The sequence below is a fragment of the Cibotium barometz genome, chromosome 42 (genome assembly GCF_041138505.1).
Source record: "Cibotium barometz isolate CiBa-2024 chromosome 42, ASM4113850v1, whole genome shotgun sequence".
Classification (NCBI taxonomy): domain Eukaryota; kingdom Viridiplantae; phylum Streptophyta; class Polypodiopsida; order Cyatheales; family Cibotiaceae; genus Cibotium; species Cibotium barometz.
In genome coordinates this window covers 14,066,964-14,085,309 of record NC_141087.1, presented here as the reverse complement: position 1 = coordinate 14,085,309, position 18,346 = coordinate 14,066,964, and positions in this window count along the sequence as shown.

The window sequence follows — 18,346 nt, the reverse complement described above, 5'->3', positions numbered from 1 at the left end:
GACATGTGAATTGGGATGTGAATATATGCTATGTGATGTGAATGAATCTGAGGTGATGAGATGGAAAATGATGTGATTGGATGAGAATGAGTACATATATGAATGGAATGTGGAATGATGAGGGATAATGTGGAAAGATGAGAGTTCAATATAGAATTTGTATTTATGACCTGTTTGTAAATGATTGTTTTATGTCAAGAATGCTGGGGAAGCATTTTGACTGTCTTGTGATTAAGGTCGTGGAGACCTAACTGATAAAGTTGCAACTACTGTGACGGAGAGAGTCAATGGAGGACGTCTCGCGTAGCAAGGTCGGCCGAGGTCTTGACTAGCCTCGGTACAATTTAAATGGTGAGCTTTGGGTACGGTGGATGAGGGACCAAGGAAGCGGCCTATGAGTGAAGCGCTAGGTGACCTGTGAAGGATCCTAGAGGGTGCTGACCATACGGTGCTCGGGCTCTGGGATGCGAGCGAAGATACCCATACGTGCGTCATGGAAGATATTGGAACAAGGAGTAAGAGTTGTTTTCTGAAAACCGAGTATGGATCTGGTTGATTGACCTTGATGGTCCTCAACTGATGAGTCCATAGCTCTCTTATATGGATCTATTGGTTGATCTTGCTGATCTTCAACGAGGATTCCATCTTGATTTTTATAAGTGATTATCTATCGGGTACTATGAGCTAGGAACTATCGAAAAGGCCCCTGAGTGAACAGGTGGTGAGCGTTCTGGTTGCCAATGATGTCATAGATACTCCGATGAAGGAATGATTGGAAACTAAGATTCAACCGGATACTTGGAAGTTTATGATCAGTAACACTATGTTTTCATTAAATGACTGAATTAAATACATTTGAATCTAGAAAAAAGGCAATTTCATATTGGGTGTGTAAGTGGTGTGGCTGGAGTTAAATTTGCTTGAAAATCTGGCTAGGGGACCTGGGAACTCTTTTCCCTGGTACCCGGGACAAAATCTAACCAAATTCCTAATTGAATCCCATTACTACAGTGGTTGGGTGGTTGGCTAACCCATGGGATTGGATGGGGTTAGACTGGATTGATGGATCCGTAAATCGAGACTCAATTTCTGTTTAGTTTGTTCTATGGAAAAGAATCAATGGCTGTGCCTCTCAATGAGGAAAAAAGCGTTGGTCTCTATGATCCAAGTACAGTCTTTTTCCCTAATCTGACTATGGGAATTACGGGTTCGGTCAGATGAGCTCAGGTAGTTAAGGCTTTTGACTACGTTAGAGAAAAGTTATCTTGGTGGAATCGCTCGTGCTTTCCGGGCAAAGGAAGTTTTTCCAGGTTCGGTTTTGGAAAAACCGATGGATTAGTCTCTTGTCCGGATATCCATGGGCGAGGCCCCGAGTGTGGGACCCTACCCCGTGCAAGAAGTGCTACTTCCGGTGCTAGCACCCCTGAAATTGTTGCGCGGTGGGGACATGGATCTTACAGGCGGTGTGGCTACGGTGTCCTTGGGTTCAAGAACTGAGAGGGAGAGAGGGAAACAAGAAAGCACTGGCTATGGCACACGCATTTGGGAGACGACTAATTAAAAGCTATCTTCCAAAATTTTGAATGGAGGAAAGTAATGAGCGCCTGCACCTAATTAAAAACATATACCAAGAAAAGATCCATTCACTTAAATCTAATTAAAAACTCATACCAAAAATAGTTATGGATTATATAACTCATACCCTCTTGATCCACGTTCAAAAATCCTTGTATAGTAAAATGTAGTCCTTTCACCCTCTAAAGTACTCATTCTTTTTTTTTCCAAAAAGGGTACTATTTGAGACACTCTATCATGCTTAAACCATGGATACATTCAGATGCTCTTCCAAATCCAAACTAGCACCATTTCTTCATAAAGGGATCCCAACTTCAAGAGTTTTATTTATGGTTATCTTAATGATGGGAAGGATATGCTTTTGGGTCATTCCAAACCAATACAATTTTGTTTCTTCATGCTTGAAGAAAAACCAATTATGTAATACAAAGTGCATCCCAATTCACGTGACTGGATGCCTAAGGAAGGAGGCATTGAGTTGTGAAAGAAAGATTTTGATGGACGACCACTTCTTCCAACAGGGTTCCGAGACATGCTAACAATAGGGATCACTTGCAAGTAATGGCAAGTATAAAGGACCACATTAGCTTTTGGGAGAAGTATGCAAATAGAAGGGGTGAGACAACATCATATGCACCCTATATTAGACCAACCATAGATTACTAGAAAATATGCAAATAGAAGGGGTGAGACAACATCATATGCACCCTATATTAGACCAACCATAGATTACTAGAAAATATGCTAGAGGAACTTGAGAATCCAATTTTATCAAAGACAAAGGAGTACTCAAATTTTTGGCCAAAGACACAATTACCAGATCATGTGGATAACTTTTATAGGCATAGTAATAAGTTCATAGGCTATGAGGAACAATCACTATTGTGGTCCTTTAACTGGTAAGAACTAAGGGAAGAGTTTAGCCAATGATAAATGTTCAGAAAGAAAACTTTATCTTGGTGAGGCCGTTTGATCCAATTTATCCTATATGGCTTGGTGTTGCCCAATCAAAAATCGAGATAGATGCAACATCACCTAATTTTAATAAGATACTAATTCAGTATTGGGCACCGTGTGCTAAGAAAAAAGGACTAATTGATGCAGACATCTATGAGGATTATTGGAGAAAGTTTTGTGTTGATGTAGTTATATGGTCGTGGATGTCTGTGAGACCCCTCTGCCCCCTCCACACACTGGAAGTAGCTTCCTCTTGCATAGGGCAGGGTTTCCCACTCGAGGCCTTGCCCTCGAATGTCTGGACACACGAGACTAATCTAGTGGTCATTCCGAAACCGAAATTGGGAAAATTTTCCTTGCCCAAAAAATGGGGACGATTCCACCTTTTTTATTTTCTTAACGATTTTTCTGGAATCGGTAGAACTAGACAATTACTCACCCACCCATAATTGAATGCCTTTCTTAACTTTTGCTTTCGAATACAGATACGCACACACTCCTCTTTAAAACTTTAACATATAAAATAATCCATTGACAAACAGTTATTAGTTACAAATGTTAGAATTTAAAAATTCTATCCAGCCCTTGTTTCTCAAAAAACAATATCACTCTGAACTCTCCGTTGAGACCAACTGGTCAGCAAACGAGATCCAGTATAATAATCATTTCCTTCATCATACATATCTTCCATGACATACACATGGGTGTCATAGGCACCGTGAGCCTATGCATCTCCTAGTCAGAACCCTCCAGGATCCTCCTTAGGTGTCCTAGCACTTCACTCAGGGAGACTGCTTCGTCTCTGCCCTCGCTCATCGTACTAGAAGCGCACCATTTTTCAACTATACCGAGGCTTGTCAAGACCTGGGAAGGCTTTGTCGTGTGAGCCATCTTTTGAACACTCCTCGCCAGCTGTTGCAACCAAACTTCCCTTAGAAAGACATATACTAAATGTTTCCTCCAGCATTCTGGCGTAAGACAGTCCTTTAAGAAAACAGGGTTTCTATGCAAGTTTTCAGTTTGATTTTCTTTTGAATACAAGGAGTATTTCTTAAATCAGTATTCCCAAAACTTCTTGATCGAAATTCTGAATTTCATACTAGAATTCCTCGAATTCTATAACCTTCATCCACATATCAATACGAAGGATCTCAAACTTAGTTTCAGATTTGGCAGGAGTTTTGAGTGTATTTTTTTAACCTCGTCACACCTTCTTTCCTCCAAACTGACGAAAGAGTTTGGTCTTGGTCATAGTCTAATTCAAGGTTCGAGTCGGATAAGATTTTCCGTGAACTATCTTTCTCAAAAAAGTTTGATAATTCAGTTACTATTTTACTGAATTTCTCTCTTTAAATATTCACTTTACTAATTTCTAAATTAGTTATGAATTCCAATGAGGAATAAATTAATCATTTATCTGAATATTTCGATCTCGATAGATTTCTTGAATTTTTTTTTTACAATCCGTGTGAATATAAAATGATAGAAATTATTCTCTTAGAGTATTTAATTATTCATTTATCAAATACTCATAGAATTTAAACATAGAATTTAAGAGAATTCTAATTTTGATATAAAAATTCTTTATACATCTAATTATGCATAAAAGTCAACTTCAATCAGAATAACACTTTTATTTAAAAAAAACCTTTTATGCATCTATTTATGCATAAAATCAAATTTAATAAGAATAACACTGTTAAAATAAAAAGAATATCTTTATACATCTTTCTATGCATAGAAATAAAATTTAATAAGAATAACACTTTTATAATTAAAAAAAATTCATTATGCATCTTTCTATGCATAGAAATCAAATTTAATAAGAATAACACTTTTATAATAAAAAAATTCCTTTATACATCTTTCTATGCATAGAAATAAATTTTAATAAGAATAACACTTTTATAATAAAAAAATTCATTTATGCATCTTTCAATGCATAGAAATCAATTTGAATAAGAATAACACTTTTATAATTAAAAAAAATCCTTTGTGCATCTTTCTATGCATAGAAATCAAATTTAATAAGAATAACACTTTTATAATTAAAAAAATTCTTTTATACATCTTTCTATGCATAGAAATCAAATTTAATAAGAATAACACTTTTATAATAAAAAAATTCCTTTATGCATAGAATTTAAATTGAATAAGAATAACACTTTTATAATAAAAAAAATTCTTTATACATCTTTTTATGCATAGAAATCAAATTTAATAATTAATATCAGTGATATCCATGCATATTCATAGGTGAATATGTACATGGAGTAATTAGAATATTTCTTTTGGATGCAAAAATGGTGGGAATTACTCTTTTGGAATAACATAAAAACAAACTTTTTTTTCACAAAATTTTGGAAAATTTTACCATAACCTCCTTTGTATGGCTGACCATTTCTCATTTTTCATCTTTCTTCACTTAACTCAATTAACCCAATTTAGAATTATAGAACTCTAATCTACACAATTTTCTAAAATTCAAGAGAGTAAACAATAAGAAGAGTTTAATTAATCACGTAGTTAATCTTTCTAGGATTAAGAAAGGTTGGAATGTAAAGAAGAAAAGGGGGTGACCTTTTCATCAAAGGCATAGCATTTGAATTTAATTCAATCATTCACAAAACATAAAAATCAAGAAAACCATAGATTTTTCATTAAAATTCGTAAACAAAGTAAGAAAATTAGCTCACATGGAGCTTGTAAGCTTTCCTTTGGCTTGAGGGTTCTACTCTTGTTTGAAGCAATAGTGGCCACCAATTCACTTTGGAGAGGATTAGGCCAAAAACAATTGAATTATTAAAAAATTCAATATAGATGGCTCAGGACAGGAGTAGATAACAGTGCATAAACACCATTAAGCTTTTACAAAAGGGGGAGGCTTCTATTTATAGGAAAAAGTGAGTCTCTAACCAAGCAAACTGATTCTAGAATTTTCCAAATCAGTTTGGTCAATTTTTGACCATTTTTGTGTCAGTTTAGAGCTTACTTTTTGGATCTAGATTTGAAACAGGAGAGAGAAGAGATGAAAATATCTCATTTTATGGATTTAAAATTGGGGTAATGATGAGAAAAAGGCACCTACTTCATGAGGGGAGATCCCCACACTGAGGTGTCAAAATTTAGTTTTTTATTTCTTTTCTTTGGTCCTTAGTCCACTCTTCATCTTATGTGAGCATTTACTCATTTTTGGGGGTTTTTTCTTTTATTCTTCAATTTCTCTCCTCCCTACATTTGGATTAATCTCATTGTCCTGTCAAACCTTTGTTTAGACCTTAATCCAAAATTTTCTGAAAACAGGGGCCCTTAGGCTAAGGTCTTTTGTGCACATTATAATTTATTTCTAATGCATCTTAGGAATTTCTTTTTCTGTTTTGGGGGAATTTATTTTAATAAGAAGGGATATTTTTCCATCCAAAGATATCTAAAAATTGAATTACCTCTCTCTAGAATATTTTCTCTCTCTAGGCCAAAACAGGTAGAAACAATATCTTTTATTATTCTGAAAAGGGGATTGATTACAGGGGAAGAAACTGGACATCTTGAGGGGATGGGGAGGAATCTTACATCCTCTCCTACTTGAAAAATGCGAGATGTCCTCATCTCTCAAACTGGGGGTAATCCCGCATCAGTTCGGCTTCTTTCTCCCAGGTGGCATCTTTAAAAGGATAGAACTTCCATTTGATTAATAATTCTCTCAGAATTCTGCTCCTAAGAACCTTCTCTCGAACATCAAGGATTTCTTCAGGTTGGAGTTCCATCTACCCTTGGGTTGAAGAAGTTAAGAGTTCATCATTAAGCACATGATTCAGGCTCGGTACATACTTCTTAAGTAGGCTGACATGAAATAAATTATGTACTTTGAGATGAGGAGGCAGAAGAAGTTCATAGGCTAAGTCACCTACTTTCTTTGCAATCAGATATGGCCCATAGTATCTGGGGGATATCTTTTTGTACTTCCCAAGAGATAGAGAACTTCTTTTGGGGCGTACTCAAATGAAGACCATATTTGCTTCTTCAAATTTTCTGCCTAACCTCTTCTTATCTGCATACTGCTTCTGTCTATCCTGTTGGGCAGCTTTTATATCCTTGCGGATTGACTACATCTGCTGCTCCATGTCATCAAGCATCTGTCGAGATATCTCGATCCTAATCAATGGGTTGGACCAAGTTAATGGTGTTAGGTAGTCTTGTTTAGAGCTTTGAAAGGGCTCATCCCGATACTTTGGTGATAAGAAGCATTGTAGGTGAATTGCAGATAGCTTCGCCACTTCTTGGGTTCCCTGCCACCACCATAGCATGACCGAAGTATATCTTCGATTACTTGGTTCACCCTTTCTGTTTGACCATCGGTCTTGGGGTGGTAAGTTGTGCTGAGATCCAAGAAAGTTCCTACTACTTCGAAGAATGCAGTCTAGAATCTTGACGTGAATTTGGGATCTCGATCACTTACTATTCTCCTGGGTGGTAGACCATGCAATCTGAAGATTTCCTTGAGGAACACTCTGGCCACATCCACTACAGTGTAGGTTAGATGGGCAACTTTGGTTAGTGTGTCAACAACTACCATGAAGATGGAGTTGTAACCTGATTGCATTGAAGGTAGTCCAATAATAAAATCCATACTGATACATTCCCACTTCATCTGGGGGATGTATAATAGATGTAACTTCCTAGGCATTTTTACTCTCTCGGCTTTGACTTTCTGACATATCAAGCATTGACGTACATGATTAAGTGCATCCTTTTTTAGTTGAGGCCAAAAGAAGCTTTTCTTTACAGACGTAGGTCTTGATGAAACCTGGATATCCTGCTATAAGGCTATCATGGGCTTAATTCAGAATTTGACCCTTAGTTCCCTCATCATTGGGAATGCATGGCTTGCTATTATAAGACATAATTCCTTCATCCAGGCTATACCCTTGAACTCAGTTCAACTCCTGAGGAGTTTTTCTTTCCTGCATAAGTAGGGTAGCAATAGGGCCAAAGAATCTATCCTACATGATCTTCTCTCTTGCTTCATTAATCAATGGATTTGACACCACTGTGATTGCAAGTAAGGGGGCTTTTCTGCTGAGGGCATCTGCTACAACATTTTCTTTGCCTGGGTGGTAATTGATTTCAAAATCAAATTCTTGATGCTGCAGGGTCTGCATCCACCTTCTTTGGTGCATGTTGAGATCCTTCTGAGTGAAGATCCACTTTAAGCTCTGATGATCTGTCTCATCAAAGTGAATCTTTGACCCAGTAGGTAATGTCTCCACAACTTTAGGGCACAGACTACTGAAAGTAGCTCCAGGTCATGGACAGCATAATTTCTCTCATGCGTTCTAAGTTTTCGGGATTCATAGGCCACTGCATGACCTTCCTCCATGAGTGCACCTCCCACGGCAAAACCACTGGCATTAGGGTAGAGAGAAATTTGGTAACTTCAGAACAGGATTGGTTACCAAGGAGGTCTTTAGCTTATCAAAAGCATGCTGACACCTGGCAGACCATTGAAACGGGGTATTCTTCTTGAGAAGATTAGTCATGGGGGAAGCTATGAGAGCATACTTAGGTATAAAAACTCTATACCAGCCAGTTAATCCCAAGAATCCCTTGACTTCTTTCACTGTCTTTGGTTCAAGCCAATCTATGATTGCTTGGACTTTTGCGGGCGAAATCTGGAGAAATTCCATCTTTGGATACCAAAAAGCCCAGGTATTCAACATGATTGACAGAGAAAGTGCATTTGCTCTTTTTTGCAAAGAGTTGGTAGTTCCTTAGAATCTCAAGAACTTTACGGATGTGAGCTTCATGGTCAACTCCATTCTTTGAGTAAATCAAAATATCATCAAAGAAAACAAGAATAAAATCATCCAAGTATTCTCTGAGAATGTCCTGCAATAGGCGATTGAATGTAGCTGGGGCATTTATCAATCCAAAAGGCATGACAGTAAATTCACAGTGCCCATAGCAAGTATTGATGGCTGTCTTCGGGATATCTTGATCATTAATCCTAATCTGGTAATACCCTGATTTGAGATCTATCTTTGTGAAGATCTGGGCTCCATTTAGCCTGTCCAAAAGCTCATCGATTCTGGGGATAGGATACTTATTCTTAAATGTCAGCTGATTAAGACCTCTGTAATCCACACAGAGTCTTAACGTTCCATCCTTCTTTTTCTAAAAGAGAACTAGCGCTCCCCAAGGTGAAACATTGGGTCTTACAAACCCTTGTTCTAACAGCTACCTAAGCTGGTCCTTGAGTTCAATGGCTTCAGGGACTAGCATTTTGTACGTACGCTGGGCTATTCGCTAAGGGGTCAATTCTATCTCATGATCTACTTCCTGAATCAGAGGCATCTCAATTAGCTCTGTTTTGGGAATAAATTATCATACTCACTTAACCATTTTGGCTCTTTAGCCTTTAACTTTGTGTCTACCTGATTCATTTTGACAACATAAATGAGCTGCTTCTTTCTAAGTCCTTTCAGTAACCTAGAAGCTTTTACTAATTGCAGATCTTGGGATCTGAAAATTCTAGTTCCTTGAACTTTGTTCCCGTGAAGGTCACAGAAGGAAATGGTTCCATTTGTGACAGTGAATGTCAGCTTGATTTTTGTGGAGCCAATACATTCCAAGGATCTTGTCGAAAACTCCCAAAGGTAAGACTTTGAACTGGCAGTCATTTACATTCCCATCTAGATTAAACTGAATATGATCTGACTCATGGTGAGTGAAAAGAATCTTCCCACTAGCCAAGTCAACTTGCATAGGTTTCCGTGATTTTTGTTCTAAGACTAGCTTACGCAAGCATCCTGGGGAAATAAATGAATGAGTATTGCCTGAATCAATCAAAAGCTTAAATGGCTTACCCTTATACTCAGCTGGAGCATGGATGAAAGAGAATTGATGATTTGGCCCTTGGTTTTCAATCGCGGCATAAATCTAACCTCTTTCCTCTTCCACTACTTCTGCTATTGTAACTGCTTTGGCTGCTGTGCAGATTGGGGCTGAAGTCTTTCTCTTTGGTTATCCCTGTTCTGGGAGGGAGTTCTGAGACTACTCTGAAGAGAGGCAAATGGTCGAGCTGGAGTCCTCCTAGGATTGCCCTGATTTTGGTGAGACGAACCCTGATTTGACTGATACGAAGGGGCTAGTCTCAGCACTTTGGTTCTTTGACTTCCCTGTCCTCTTGATATGGTAGGAGTCGGGCAGTCTTTAAGCTGGTGACCAAAACCCTCACACCCAAAACACTTGTTCTCACTTCTAAGCTCATCCCTCTGAATCCTTGAAAGAGGTGGGGCTCCTGAGAAAGTGTTCTGAGGGAAGGGCCTTCTTTCACTTCTGAATTTCCCAGCATCTAGATTGTGATTAGGGACTTACTGCCTCTTTGGGGGTGGAAAGTTTGAAGCACTTCTCGGGGTTTGGAACCTTTTAAAGTTTGAGGGTGAAGGCTTCGATGGGACCTTAACAATAAATGCTTTGGCAAAGTCCTTTGCCATTTTGATAGCTTCTGCCACCATTGAGACTGGTTTGGCATTTTTCACTAAAGTGTCCAATGGCTCGTTCATCCCTTGAATGAATTTGACCATCAGCTGCTCTTCATCCAAAAGTGGAGAATATTTGAGGAGAAAGGCAAATGCTTGATGGTATTCTTCAATCGTCCGGCTATCATGCTTCAGTTCCAAGAACTCATTCATTTTGGTTTCCAGGAAGCCCGGAGGACAGAACTTCTTTCTGAGGTAAGCTTTAAGATCTGACCAGGTCTGGGTATTTTGGTCGAGATAGTTTGTCTCGCAATGGTTCCTCCATGCGATCCTGACCGTTTCCACAATTTTCAATTTGGCGAGAGCATCTTGCTCTTCTCGTTATAACCGGTTACATCAAAATATTCTTCCATTGCCTCGATCCATTTTTCCACTACTTCTCCTAATGGAAATAATTTTTTTATTAAAAGTGTTACTTTCATCAAAAATGATTTTTATGCATAAATAGATGCATAAAAGAATTTTTTTATTATAAAAGTGTTACTTTCATCAAAATTGATTTTTATGCATAAATAGATGCATAAAAGATTTTTTTAAATAAAAGTGTTACTTTCATCAAAATTGATTTTTATGCATAAATAGATGCATAAAAGGATTTTCTTTTATATAAAAGTGTTATTTTCATAGAAGTTGGATTTTATGCATAAATAGATGCATACAGAATTTTTATGTCAAAATAAGAGATCTCTTTAATCCTATGTTTAAATCCCATGAATATTGGTAAATGAATAAGTAAATACTCTGTGAGAGAAAATTCTACCGTTTCATATTCTCTAGGATGGTAATGAGAAAATTCAAAAAAACTATCAAAGTTGGAATTTTAGATAAATGATTAATTTATTCCTCATAGGAATTCGTGATTAGTTTTGAATTCAGTTAAGAAAATACTCAGTTAAGAAAATACTCAATGAATGAAATTCAGTAAAGTAGTAATTGAAATATTACCCTTCGAGAAAGATAGTTTAAGGAGAACTTTCCAGACTCAAACCCTGAATCAGACTATGACCAAGACGTAACTCCTTCGTCAGTTTCAAGAAAAGACGATGTGACCAGTTCAGTAATCTACACTCAAATCACCCACCAAATCTGAAATTAAATTGAGACCTTTGATTTTGATCTAAGGATCTAGGTTAGAGAATTCAAGAAATTCTAATGGAATCCAGACCTGTGATCTAGAAGTATCGGGATACAGAATTAAGATATACTCATTGTATTCAAAAGAAAATCAAAACTGAAAACTTGCATAGAAATCCTGTATTCTTAAAGCACTGTCTTACGCCAGAATGTTGGAGAGAGCATTTGGTATATGTGTTTTTCTAAGGGAAGTTCGGTTGCAACAACAGTTGCCAAAGGATGGCTCATGCGGCAAAAACCTGCCCAGGTCCTAGATATGGTGTAAAATGGTGTGCTTCTGGTACGATGGGCGAGGACCGACGAAGTAGTCCCTGAGTAAACCTACCTAGGTCTTGACTAGCCTAGGTATGGTCTTGACTGGCCTAGGTATGGTGTGCTTCCGGTACGATGGGCGAGGGCCGATGAAGCAGTCCCTGAGTAAAGTGCCAGGACACCTAAGGAGGATGCTGGAGGGTTCTGACCAGGCGATGCACAGGCTCGCGGTGCTTAGGACACCCATGCGTATGTCATGGAAGATATTTATATATGTATGATGAGAAAATTATTGTAATCTGTTATTACTGGATCTCGTTTTGCTGACCTGTTGGTCTCAGCAGAATGAATGAAATTCAGTAAAGTAGTAATTGAAATATTACCCTTCGAGAAAGATAGTTCAGGGAGAACCTCAAACCCCCTGAATCAGACTATGACCAAGACATAACTCCTTCGTCAGTTTCAAGAAAAGACGATGTGACCAGCTCAGGAAAATTCACTCAAATCACCCACCGAATCTAAAATCAAGTTAAGACCCTTTGATTTTGATCTGAGGATCAAGATTACAGAATTCAGGAAATTCTGTTGGAATTTTAGACCTGCGATCTAGAAGTATTGGGATACGGATTTAAGATATACTTATTGTATTCAAAAGAAAATCAAAATTGAAAACTTGCATAGAAACCCTGTTTTCTTAAAGGACTGTCTTATGCAAGAATGCTGGAGGGAGCATTTGGTATATGTGTTTTTCTAAGGGAAGTTCGGTTGCAACAGCTGACGGGGAGTGTTCAAAGGACGGCTCACGCGAGAAAAACCTGCCCAGGTCTTGACAAGCCTTGGTATGGTGAAAAATGGTGTGCTTCCGATACGATGGGCGAGGGCCGACGAAGCGGTCCCTGAGTGAAGTGCTAGGACACTTAAGGAGGATCCTAGAGGGTCTGACCAGGTGATGCACGGGCTCGTGGTGCTTAGGACACCCATGCGTATGTCGTGGAGAAGATATATATATGTATGATGACGAGAAAATTATTGTACTCTATTACTGGATCTCGTTGCTGTCCAGCTGGTCTCAACGAAGAGTCCAGAGTGATACTGTTTTTGTGAGAAACAAGGATTGGATGGAAATTTTGAGTTATGACATTTGTAACCAATAATTGTTTGTCAATGGATTGTTTTATAAGTTAAAGTTTAAAGAGGAGTGTGTGAGTATCTGTATTCTAAAGCAAAAGTTAAGAAAGGCATTCAGTTATGGGTGGGTGAGTACTTGTCTAGTTCTTCCAATTCCAGTGGTTGGGCGGTGGCTAACCCATGGGCCGGATAGCCTGGAATCAGTAGAGTTTTAATAATAAAATGGATTAATAGGAATACGCTTAGAACTCGAGTAGTTAAATAAAAGCCTGAAGACTTCTCTAATGAATAGATCAACGGCTGTGCCTGATTCAATTAGAAAAAAAGCGTTGATCCCTTCAAGTTAAGTCTGTAATAGTTTCCCTTCTATCTGGTTTATTCAGATGAAGGTTAGTTCAGTATCTTGACCTCGTTAGAAAAATTTGTTAAGAAAATAAAAAATGATAGAATCATCCCCGTCTTTCGGGCATGGGAAATTTTCCTGGTTTCGGTTTTTGGAATGACCACCAGCTTAGTCTCGTGCCCAGACATTCGAGGGCAAGGCCCCGTGTGGGAAACCCTACCCCACGCATGAGGGAGCTGCTTCCGTTTACCAGCTACTAGGAATCCGGTTTGCGGAGGGGGCAGTGGGATCCCACAATTGTACTGTGTGGAAAGAGGTTGTTTTGACGAACCTTGTGAAAAGAGCCTAATTAAGCAACATGTTTATTTATGTCAAACAGTGTGGTAGAATTAATTAGAAAACAAATTGACGCGTGAGTAGGGTGAAAAGTGGGAGGATAGAATGCCTCGACGGCGCCATCCTACGGAATAAGGTAATTGATCAACTACTCATCTTGATTCCTAGAGACAACGCTTTTTTCCTCATCCATAGAAGGCGTAGCCGCCCCCGCTGGCCTAGTCTTCTAGAATAGAGTTACCCAAGAACCTATTTATCTAGTGTAGGGCTTTCACTTAATTTGTTGGAAAGCTACTCGACTAATCAAGTCCACCTATCCATATGGTGCCGTCGGGCATTCCATCATCCCACTTTCCACCCTACTCATGCATCAATTTGTTTTCTAATTAATCCTACCACACTGTTTGACTTAAATCAACATGGTCCTTAATTAAGACCTTTTCACAAGGTTCGTTAAAACAGCCTATTTCCATAATATAATAATGCCAAAGACAAGACTTATAGAAAAAACGTTTATACAAGAATCAATTCCATGCAAGCCAAATCGGCTCTCTTATTCATTTCCTTCGATGATCTAGAATTCGACCTTCCAACCTCTACATATTGGGTAAAATCCTACGGGACCATACACCTTGTCGTTGGCCACTGGCGAGGACTCAAGCCGCCCTATCGCCCCCTTAGGCTCCGTCGCTTGATCCTCCCGCCCCTTAGAGGGATGTCTACATGCTAGGGTGGGCTTATTCGCCGCACTAGCCTGGGCCCTCATAACTAGACAGTATCACAATTACTCACCTCAATCAGTGAACCTGATTCTCCCAACGGTATGAGGGATACCATCGGCCGACTTCGGGCCTTACTAATGTCTGCGTCGTTCGGCTACAAAGCACAAAAACGGGACAGCGTTAAGGCAGGGAGAAATTGTAATTGTACCTTAATTTAACCAAGATAACAATTCATTTACTCAACTAAACCATAGGACTAGAATCCACGTTACCTTCTTAAGAAAACAACCCTTTCACAACAAAGATTTTAGCATTTCAACTTGAGATTGCGATAAGACATTCTTTATTAAGGCATATGTTGTTCTTTAAAAGAAATAAAAATTTTAACTAGTAAATCAATCAAATAGATCACTATTAATTAATAGAGAAGCCATGGCCATACCTCAACCCCTAAGAATGATATATAATTGAAAAACTAAAAATATATATATCTTATAGAAATTATGTAAAAACTTATCGTTTAACATCTTTACTTGTTAACAAGAGCTTCAGAACTTGAAATAACAGAATGGAGAGTCTCCTAATACCTTCTTATAGAATGGAATTATCCGACCATCCCCGAGCTTAATGTCCTCTCACTCGCACTGTGACTCTTCTCTCTTTGAAGCACACTATGGCAAAGTAGCCTTCTCTCTCATAGAGCTACGGCATACTATACTTTCTTTAAAAGAAAACTATGGAGTTGTGGTCTCTTCCTCCAAAAGACCATAGCAATCTAGCCTTCTCTTATAAGAGATTAGATAAGAATGAAGGGATATATACATCTCAAGGTCTAGGATGGGCCTTGAGGCTTCTTGTTGCCTTCTTACAGTTTTCCTATGTAGAGACCCTAACAAAACCAGAAAATTATTTTGGTCATAACTCTGATAAAAACTTAGAATATGGTCGTATAACCAGTCAAAAGAACCAAAGGGCATCTATTCTACAAGGCACCATGGGTAGAATAGGCAAAAACGTGTCTAAATAGCTGCAAACATGCCATCTTTAGAAATGCGTTGCTTTTTCACATTTTTAGTAAGCATGGACTCTAAATATGTAAAAGTACTTTAAATACGACCTCCTATCACCTAAATTTGAATTTCTATGGAAATACTTATCTCTTAATAGAACTATTCTTGTCTTCTTATTTCTTTTAGGATTTTTGGAGCTAATATTTTTACTCTATCACTTTCCTAATGTTTCTAGCCTCATTGTCTCACTCTTCTCTGTGTGCACTCTCTTTTCTCCGTGAAATCTATATTAAAAGAGACACATACATGGCTTGGGAGGGACCTTACAATCTCCCCTACTTAAAATATTCAAGATGTCCTAATCTCGCGAGCTGGGGTAGTATCTAAGTAAATCCTCCCGTCTCTTCCAAAGTGGTGTCCCCACTAGGTAGAAATCTTCCTTTATCTAAACATTTTTCCTAAAGAGTCCCTTACTTCATGTGTTTGGCTCATTTTGTTGTGCCACCAAAAAGTCTTTATTAAGTTAATTGGCCTTATTATCCTAAGTTCATGCATCCATATACCTCTCATACGATATGAACCTTTCAATTCCTTATTCTATACCCCCATGTAATATGGTACTTAACAAATTATCATGGAAAAATGTAAGGGAATCAATCCTTTACGCAATCTAGGATAAAGAAAGGCTGAATTTAAGAATGAGAGAGGGGGAAAGCCTTTGCGACAAGGCATAGCATCATTTTACATTTCAAAGAAAACAAAAATTAGAAAACCATTAAAAAGGAATAAAGAAAAAGTAGGATTTCTAGCTTACATGAATTTCTGAGAGATTTCCTTTGGCTTGATGGTTTGAGGGATCTTGTTTGCAACAAGAGTGGCCACCAATTCTTTAGAAGAGGGAATGGTCAAAAACTATTGAATTATTAAGAAATTCACAGTTTTTGGCTCTAGGAAGGAGTAGAGTAACAATGCATAAAACACTATGAAGTTTCTACAAAGGAGGAGGCTTCTATTTATAGGAAAAAGTGAGCTTCTAACCAAGCAAACTGACTCTAGAATTTTCCAGATCAGTTTGGTCAATTTTTGACCATTTTTGGGTCAATTTAGCTTACTTTTTGAAACTAGACTTGAATTAAGAGAGGAGAGATGAAATATCTCAATATTTGATAATTTAAAACTCCACCACACATGTGAAAGAGGCACCTCCTTCATGAGGGAAAATCCCCACTCTTGAGGTGTCAAAATTTTATTTTTTTAGTATTTCCTTTGGTCCTTAGTCCACTCTTCATCTTATGTGAGTATTTACTCATTTTTGGGGGGATTTTCTTTATTTCTTCTATTTATCTCCTCCCTACATTTGGATGAATCTAATTGGTCCCTCATAACCTTAATTTAAAATTTTTTAAAAATCTGGACCCCTAGGATAAGGCCTTTTGAACAGATTATAATTGATTTCTAATGCACCTTCTGAAAATCTTTTTGAACTTCTATTTTGGGGTAATTTATTTTAATAAAATATTTTTCCATCCAAAAATATCTAAAATCTGAATAATCTCTCTCTAGAATATTTTCTCTCTCTAGGCAAAAACAGGTAGAAACAAGATCTTGTATATTTCTCAAGAGGGATTTGATTACAGGGGAAGATGATACTGGACATCTTGAGGGGCTAGGGAGGAATCTTACATGTTAATTCCACAATTCCACATTTAGCTCATTGATAACCATCTTTTCTCCTTTTCCTCTACTCACCCTTGTGGGTGTGGCTGCCTCTACCTCTTTTTTCAAGGATTTGATGGTCTAACCATCTTGCTTTTGCTATTTTTCATATTCTTCGATGAATTCTTGTAGTTCCTCTATCTCCACACGTAGAATTGCTTCATCATTTTCTTTCTTATCAAAGTTCTTTGTTGCCGCCCCAGGCATGCTCCTTTAGTTCATTCATCGAGATAAGGTCTAGTGCAGAGTTGGTCCATAACATGATCTCCTTTCCTTTTTCGTTTGTTTCAACTTCTTGCAAGCTTCTGCCCCTCTCCTTTTAGGATAGGAAATTTCATTTTCCATGCCTCCACCACTTCTTGACATTACTCTTCATTCTCCTTGTACAGCTCTTCAGTCCTACTAGCACCACCTCTGCCTGTTGTCCTCTTATTTTTCAACTCCACTTGAGGTTATTGCCTTGAGCATGTTTGCTAGTTTTGGGCCTAAGGTTGGAGTTGGATTCGGACATCCAGTTCCTTTGTCCCAATTTTCACCTCTTGATCGGCCAGGGAGTTATGTGTTTGTAGGAAGGTGTGGGTGCTTTCATTACTGATGTTGGCTTTTCCAAATAAGCCCCCCACACCTACTTAAGGTCTTCTATTGCATGACTCTCCCACTACTCCATCTTCTTCGTGTTCAACTCATAAACGTCTTGATACTCCTTCAGATCCAATACTCCTAGCCTTGCCTTTGCCTTCACAAATTCTATTTTTCCTTGTCTGATCTATTCTTGACATCCCTTATAATCTTTAGGTGCTCTTCCTGGCTAGTGCTTCCACTCTTGCTTGTCTTTCTATTTTTTCCTTGTTTACCCTATTCTCAACATCCCTTATGATATTCAGGTGCTTCTCCTGGATCAAGGTCACCTGTGCATCCAATACTCCTAGCCTTGCATTTGCCTTCACAAATTCTTTTTTTTTCTTGTCTGCCCTATTCTCGACATCTCTTATGATCTTCAAGTGCTCTTCCTGGATGAAGGTCACCTATGCTTCTACTCTTGTTTACCTTTCTATGGCCTGGTTTAGTTCATCTTACATCTGTAGGCCTTCTTGGTTCTTCATGGCCATGTTTTCCTTCATCTCATCCACCCTGTCATTCCTTTGTTGGACTAAAGGAGCTCCTTAAGCTACCTTTGCATGGCATCCAGCTAGCTAGCTTTTTCCCTCCTTCTGTGCAGCTCCTCTTGCAATGGTTCATGTTGGCTCATTAGGTCTTGTAGGGATTTTTTGCTCTCAATCCTTCTCCTTGATGATGGATTGTAGCTTTGTCATCTTTTTGAGCCCATCATTCATTCACCATTGTAGGTAATTTAGACTAGCTTGGCACCATATTTGCCAATAAGGGCATTGAGAATTATGGCTGAGGAGGTTGCATCTATAGTTGTAGGGTTGTAGTTAGGTGGCCTTTTATTGCTACTCTAGCTTGTAGGACAACAACATCGATTTGCCTAGTGCGGCAAGGTCCTCCTTCATTTGTTGGCCGCTTGGTAGTTCCACATCTTCGCTGGCACCCTCCTTAGAAGTTTTTCTCTTCTTGTTTCTGCTAACCTTCTTCTCACCCAATCCTACTTGGGTATCTTCTTGTTCTAGCATC